Genomic DNA, 6,567 nt, shown 5'->3' on the forward strand with positions numbered 1-6,567 from the left:
CACATGTTTTGAAAAATGAACCTGATTAAAGTCAAGTCACTTTGACTCAAACCTGACTTACCAAACACAAATCTATATCCGATCCTATCAGAGTATAAGGTCGAGTGATTTATGCATAAAATAACATACTACTCTTCATTCTTATAAGATAATGCGAAAGAGCAGACTTTTACTAATACACACTTGTTTACCCTTTAGTTTATTCGAAAAGACAACTCAAGGCATAGAAGGAAATCAATGATTTTTATTATTATTATTATTATTATTATGGCAGAAACAGAAGTATGATTCTGACCCCCTTTTAATTTTAAAAAATAATTTTACACTTGACCACAAACCCTTTTAGATAAGTTTCAAATAAGTTACCTGCTATGCTGATTAGTCTTTGATTATTTCCATCTCTTCTACATCATCCAATTGCTTCACTAGAAATTAGCCCCACAAGCTAAACTATATTATATATGAACCATATATAATGGATAATCTTGACAAATTCTGGTGATAACTTAGAAGTACTTGAAAAGACAGATGAAAATTATATGCAAAACTCTACCCTTTGTTTTAAAAACAATAAATAATAAAGAAAGTTAAATAATGATGTGGATTACTAGACAAGTTAAATAACCATAGCTTATCCACAAAATAAAGCGACTCTTTTGTAGTACATAAATACCCTTAATTGCTATCCATAATTTGCCAAAAAAAAAAAAGGGAAAAACATGGCTAAGACTACCAAATCTATTTATTTCTTTGCTACTTTCTTTACCTTCATACTCTTAGTAAACGCGGGTAAATAGTATTTTTTTTTATTTTTTGTTTTTCGTTTTGCAGTATCCATGCGTGGCCATAATTAAGTAAATTCTATTTTCAAATCCTTTAATTAGAGAGCAGATCATATTGTTGCTTTGCAGTATCCATGCGTGGCCATAATTAAGTAAATTCTATTTTCAAATCCTTTAATTAGAGAGCAGATCATATTGTTGCTGTTAGCATGTTACATGATTAGCTGTGTTTTAATTATTTTGTGAGAATATAATATGCACGCCGCTAATGATTTTGTGAAGTACAACTCCCAACTTGGGTTGCCTATGAGATTGTGATCGATGAGATATGTTGTTTTTTTTTTTTTTTTTTTTTTTTTTTTTTTTTTCATTAATAAGTATTTCAATGCATTTTTTTATGTTCTTTTATATTAGTATTATTTTGTTCTAATTATTTCTTTGTATGGCAGAAGAAGCCACAGTAGATAACAATTGTAGGCAGCGAAAAGTTTCTTTTCTTTTCAAAACTTGTGACGAGAGATGCAAGAATGAAGCACATGCTGTGAGTAGGAAATGCGAATGGTCTTTTATAGTTTTTCCGTCATGCTTCTGCTACTTCTGTTGAACGGGAAATGCGTATGATCAGAAATGGGCTTGCTATTAATTTGCTAAGATGTCCTTCTACTTAAACTAATTAAGACTTTCTCCCTTTATGTATATATTATAGGCCATGTTCTCTCTCTCTCTCTCTCTCTATATATATATATATGCCATGTACCACGTGTTCAATGGATAAATATATGCTTGTTTATTATAGTGTATTAGACGTCTTTTTTTTTTCTTAATTTTTTTTATTTATTTTTTATTTTTTTATTTTTTAAATTTTTTTATCGTCAAATTAGAAAAAGGTTACAAGTGAAGGAGAGGGGAGGAGGGAGGGAGGAAGACCCTGTTGGAAATAATTTTGGATGGTGCACAAATTCTTATTGATATAAAATAATTACAATATGAATATTAACAATAAAATAAATAAAATACAAGAGATGAAGATAGAGTATGAAAAGATCTCACAATACTATAGAATCACGCAAGAGCGTTGTCCTTAAAGGTTGATTCGTGCCTCCCGGAGTGTATAACTCGGTGCGATCGGATCCTTTGACACGCAACCTCCCAGAATTAGACTATAGCGTCTACCTTCGTTAAGGACGCACTTCCAATAACGAAGACTAGTAGAACAACCCTTTAATTTGCTTGAAAAATATGATGGAAAATGAAACAAAAATATTCTCTATATTGCTATTCCATAGAAAGATAATATATTGGAACAAAACTTTTGTATAGACACAAAAGTTAAAAAACAATAAGAACTATGTTACTCTTTTTTGTAAGACACGCCTTGTCTTGGAAAATTGAGAATATATATAGACATAGGAAGTTGGGTTTTGTCTTAAAGCTCATAACCAAGTGTTAAAGTGGGTAAAACGGTCACAAGCAGTTAAAGAAAATTCAATGACTTTAATGATTCATTGTCAAAAAACGTATGGAAAACAAATTGACTTTAATGACCAACGGTCATAAGTGTTACAACTGATTTTTTGCTTTCATAAAAACTCATGATCAAACGGTAAGATGTTTAAGAGATTGAAAGCAAACGGTCAATAAGAAATTAAAGTCAAAGAAAATAAAGAGTAAATAAAATCAATATTTGTAACATTACAACAGACCCTTCCCTCCTATCCAAAAGACCACACCATCGGTGGTAAAAGGCCTCACAAGGAGGAAGGAGTTCTCTAAATTTAACTTTGAAAATGAATTTATTTTTTTACTGAATTAGCGACTTTTTAAAATTACCAAATATCAAACTCTCTAAAAATATTTCGCTAAATATTATTTTTTGTTAATGTTGATGCACAGTTTTCCGAGATGGTGACGTGGCACGCCTAGAGGTGGTGCTGACAACTTTGTAGACACTTCCAGCTACACACAAAAAAGAACAAACAGGATTAGAGCCCCCGGTGGTGTCCCGGCGGGGGAGCTCCGATGCCTAAGTCAGAACGTGAAAAAAGAATGTCTAAGCAACCAAAGTTTTCAAAGCTAAAATTGCGCTTACCCTTGATGGAAATTAGGACTTGTATTTATAGGCATGGAGTAAAATTTGTTTCCCGCACGTCTTGGGATCCCTATCCCTAAGTATCTGTTTCGCAGTTATTTGATTAGGGTAGGAATCCTGGGACAAAGTGATAAGATTTTGAGTTAAATAACCTTTTGAATTTGAATAACATCTTTATCCCGCTTGAGTAGGGATTGTTTGTAGGTAAATAAGCTTCTACGCTGTAGAGAGCTTTTTTGAATGTGAGATAACGTTTACTTGGACCAGTTTGAATATTTGCATATCCATAGTTGTAAAATGATAGTTTCACCCTTGGCTCTTGACTATTTGCTTTCGAGTTACGTCTCGGATTCAGCATCCGATACCTACCGAGGAGTAGTCTCGGATTCGTGTCCGAGACCTTCTTGGTTTACGAAGCCACCTCGGGGAAAGCTTGTCCAAGGACTTGTCGGGTATTCTGTTTTAGCTTAGATCAGGTTTGGGACCCGTTGGGCTTTAAGAGCTGATCCTTGGCGCAACAGTTACCCCCCAATTTCCTGATCTGAAAGATTATGGAAATTTTTTGTTCCTGGATGGATCGGCGTTCTGAAATTATACTTGAGTAAAAATCTGAGACCTTTGAGGCGGTAAATTTGAATTTCGAATTTTGGCGGGAAACCTGGCACCAAATTTTGCCGAGATGGTTGACATGACCGAGGGCTTATCAGTTGCTCCACGTGTCAGTGCCGGGATAGGCGTCTTTTCAGTTGCCGGCTGCCAGCTGTCATGCGGAATTTACAGAGGCGCCTTTTTTGCCGCATTTATTGCGCGTGTGTCTTGGGGAATCCTTTGGTATTTCTCGTTCTTATCTTTACTTTATAAAACCTTCCTCCGTTCTTGTTTTTCTCATATTCGCACCAAGTTTTTGCACCGTTTGTTCTTTTCTGCTCTGCTCTGCTCTTTCTTTTGCAATTTTCCGGCTATGTCTCAAGGAGAAGGATCAGGGTCCGATGGTGGCTTGGGTAAAACTTACCCAGCCTTGTGGAAGTCAGATCTGACCTCGACTGACGAGCGCCGAGTTAGACTGGACTGTTATATCCCAAAAACGGTGAAACTCCGTTTTGATGATGAGAGGAAGGGTGCCATAGTGGACGCCGAGAGCCACGAAGTCTGCCTTTATGAAGAGATGTTTCATGCAGGCCTCAAGCTTCCTTTCCCCAAGGTCATCCGTGAGCTCCTCAGTCGTTTGAATGTAGCTCCCCATCAACTGGTTCCCAATGGTTGGAGGATGTTTTTCGCTTGTGTGGCTATCTGGCCCATGGCCATTGGAGAAGGAGAGAGCCTGACCGTTTTAAAATTTCTTTGGATGTACCGACTCTAGAAGAATCCCAACAGTGATGGGCTGTATAACTTCCAGTCGAGACGGGGAAAACTCTTTTTTATGGATAAGACCTTCACTAGTAACCACAGATGAAAAAACAAGTATTTCTTTGCGCAGGGGCAATGGGAATTTGCTCCATGAGAGAAAGCAGTGGGGCCGAGAGTACCCCTAGAGACGACTACCCCCATCTGGGTTTCCACAAGAATCTGTGTTTGTCGGTGGACGAGATGGTTTGAGTTAACAAGGTTCTGGCCTAGACTCAGCGGCATGAGTCTATCATGACTTTCAAGCAATTGGTTACAACTGGTGCGCTGAACCGCTGTTTATATGTCGACATAGAAGGCGTCGGTGGGTCACGGAGGAGACCAGCTCAAACAGCTGTTGATTTGGGCCCTCCGGCAGCCAATACTTGAGGTGCTACCCCTCGAAAGCTTGCGCTTGACAAAGGCAAGAAAAAGGTAGACGAATCTCGGGTAAAGAGGGCTCTGCGCTTGGTTGATGAGCCCGAGGCTCCTCAGTTAAAGAAAATGAGGCTAGTGAAGGGCAAGTGCCCTGCTGTTGAGGCTAAGAAGGGGAGATCCCTTTTTGCCGACCTCTTGGCCGCTCGGAGGAAAATTAATCCAGAGCCTGATGTGGCTCCGATATCGGCCTACGAGAACATCCTTGCAAACCATCCTATTGCTGCAACCCCTTTGGCGGTGACTCCCCTGGAACCTTCTGGCGCTGCTCCTACTACTGCGATCCCTGTGGGGTCGGCATCACCGATCCATTCGGGCCCCAACATTCAGTATCTCTTAATAGATCCATTTTCAGACAGCTTAGTAGGGATGGAGCAGGAAGAGAATGGGCAATGCGCCGAAGCGGGAGAAGTGAGGCCTAGGGTCCTATCCCCGGTAACCGAGGAGCAGCCTCGGGTTCCGACTTCGGTGCCCAAAGCCTTGTCTCAGGCCCCGACATCGACTCCTCAGGCTGAGGCTGGTACTAGTTTCGAGGCTCCTCTTACTACTCCTTGGCGAAGCCTCAGAATGTCGAATGGACCGTGGAGAAGCCCTTGTCTCGGTTCGGTGGACAATTACTAGGGAACCCATTCCAAGCTCTGGTGGAGCTGGTTCCCCAAGATAGCTTGACGGGCGAACGAGACATCTCTGCCAGGGAAATGGCAGAGTCAATGTTATTCAATCAATTGTGTGTAAGTATCACTCTTCATGGGATTTTCTTTTTGCTTGAGTTGTACTCTGCTTTGATTAACTTTGCTTTTTGCAGGGAGCTATGAAGTCAGTAGTCTTATACTGCTACTTTAGGAAGTTTTTTCAGGAGTCAGCCTTGTCGGTGACCCAAGCTGAGGCTGCACAACCTGAGTCCTGTATTTCAGATCTGTCTTTTGAGTTGCAGACCCTTCGTGCCGATCACTCAAAGCTTCAGGAGGATCATTCTATTGTAAAGGAGGATCTGCACCAACTTGAGGAGACACATACAGAAGTTCAGGAGCAGCTGAAGGCTTTACAGGCAGAGGCTTCCAGCCAAAGTGCTAAACTTAAAGATGCCATCGCCGGTCAGACGGTTGCCGAGGAGCGGCTCAAATTCTTTCGCAGGAAGCTTGATGAGAAGAAGCTAAGGCTAGAAGAAGCCGAGGCCCGTTCTTCCAACTATCTGCAACAGCTCTCGTATGCTTCGTGGACTCGGGATAGTGCTTGGGCTGATGGGATCATTCTTGGTTTCGAGACCTTTCGGTCTTGGGCCAAGGACCATGCTCGCACCATAGATCTCGAGATGGTGAAGCCCGAGACCATTCTCGTTTCTGATAAAGCTTTAAAACAACTTATTAGTCTCGGGGCGGATTTGATGCCCGATGCCGAGGGGATTGACAGATTTGCTCATCAGCCTTTCTCAAGTTCCGAGGAGTCATCGGGTAACGAAGGGACCGCTTCTGGACATGGTGCCGAAACCCCATCTGCTTCCAAGGCTCCAGCTGTAGACTCCAAAAAGAGCTAAACCTTTTCTTTTTGCTTATAACAAAGTTAGTACATTTGAGACTTGTAAATCACAAATTTGAGACTTTAATGAAATGTGTCCTTTGTTATCCTAATTCTTGTAATTCTTGTAGTTTGGCTATGTTTATTTCTTGGAGTAAACTAGTAATATTTTTTGAACACACCTTTTCTTGAAGGATTTATGTTTTTGACGGATTACTATTATGAAGTTTGTTTAGCCTTTTTCGAGCACACCTTTTTTTCTCAAGGATTTCTGCTCTTGACATGCTACTTGTTTGACTTTCTTTAAACACACCTTTTTTTGGAGGTTTTATGCTCTTTACAAGTCATTAGTTTAACCTTCTT

The sequence above is a fragment of the Corylus avellana genome, chromosome 10 (genome assembly GCF_965113065.1).
Source record: "Corylus avellana chromosome 10, dhCorAvel1.hap1.2, whole genome shotgun sequence".
Classification (NCBI taxonomy): Eukaryota; Viridiplantae; Streptophyta; class Magnoliopsida; order Fagales; family Betulaceae; genus Corylus; species Corylus avellana.